The sequence below is a fragment of the Orycteropus afer genome, unplaced genomic scaffold (assembly GCF_000298275.1).
Source record: "Orycteropus afer afer isolate SDZICR_OR568_19922 unplaced genomic scaffold, OryAfe1.0 scaffold00621, whole genome shotgun sequence".
Classification (NCBI taxonomy): Eukaryota; Metazoa; Chordata; class Mammalia; order Tubulidentata; family Orycteropodidae; genus Orycteropus; species Orycteropus afer.
Window position 1 is genome coordinate 628,509 of NW_006922208.1, and position 1,423 is coordinate 629,931.

The following is a 1,423-nucleotide window of genomic DNA, read 5'->3' on the forward strand; positions in this document are numbered from 1 at the left end:
TTCTTCTAGTTTTCAGCTTTTTCTCTCTTCCCCTTTTCTGATTCCCATTTTTTTTTTCCTGTGGTTCTGCCATTCCTTGTTTCCCTTTTTGCATTTTTCCCATTTTTAAAAAATTCCTTAATCTTCTACTCTACTTCTTTTCTCTTATTCCTCTCTCCCCAGATATTGTGGTCCCTCCCCCTTTTTTTTATTCATACTTATTTTGTCTTTTTAAAGTATTTATTTAGATATTTTTTCTCATTTATTGCTTTTCCCCTCCCCCCCCTTTTTTTTTTGTCTTTTTAGTGATTGTTCCTGTGAGTTTATGTGGTGTGTGCTTTTTGTCCTCTTGCTTTTACTTTCTTTTTTATGGTTGTTTGATTGTGTTTTTTTGTCTAACTGAGTGGGAGACAGCAACCATGCCCATATGACCCAACCACACCTGCACCTCCTGCAGCTCCACTTACGAAGTGGGAGCCACCATTTACTTCTGCATGAACTGACCAATGAAACATGATCACCAATAAGAGCCTGACTCATCCTTAACTGCCCTTCACAAACAGTTAACAGAGATCAGTGAAGCCACTCTCATTCTCTATCACACCTACCAGGAGAGAGGTGGTGAGTGCATAGGTACTGCCAACTAGTAAATACAGGAGTACCCTGCTTACTCAGACACAAAGAAAACAAAGATCATGGGAAAATAACTCCAACATACAATCACCAATTAAATGTAAATTCAACAAAGTCAAAATGTCATGGAGACAACAGATCATCACAGTCCACACAAAGAAGAAAGATAAAGCAGTAGAAACAAAGGACCAGGATATAGAACCAGAACACATCCCTGAAAAGAAGCAGCATTGGAATTCCCTGATAAGCAATTCAAAAGAATTTTATTTAGGTACCTTCACTGGAGTGAGAGGAGGATCAAGGAAAACACTGACAAAATTAAGAAAAACACAGACAAAACCCTAGTACAATTTTGGAAGAAAATACAAGAAGAAAATGATAAAATAAATGGAAAAGTTGAAATGATACAAAACCTGTAGATAGAAATGCACAAGATTAATACTAAATTTTCAGAAATAGGTAACACATTGCAAGGGCAAAGGAGTAGAATTGAATCAATGGAAAACAGAAATAATGAGTTTCAGGACAAATATCTGAATATTTCTTTTGAAAGGGATAAGTCAGAAAAAAGATCAAAACAAAATGAAGAAAGCCTAAGGTTCATGTGGGATACCATCAAAAGGAACAAATTACATTTAATTGGAATTCCAGAACAGGAAAAGAACAATAAAACCACTGAGAAAATTGTCTAAGATTTGTTGGAAGAGAACTTCCCTGATATAACGAAAGATAAGAATGCATCCATTCAAGAAGTCCAATGAATCTCAAACAGGATAGACCCCAAAAGGTAATCACCATGATATATCATCAA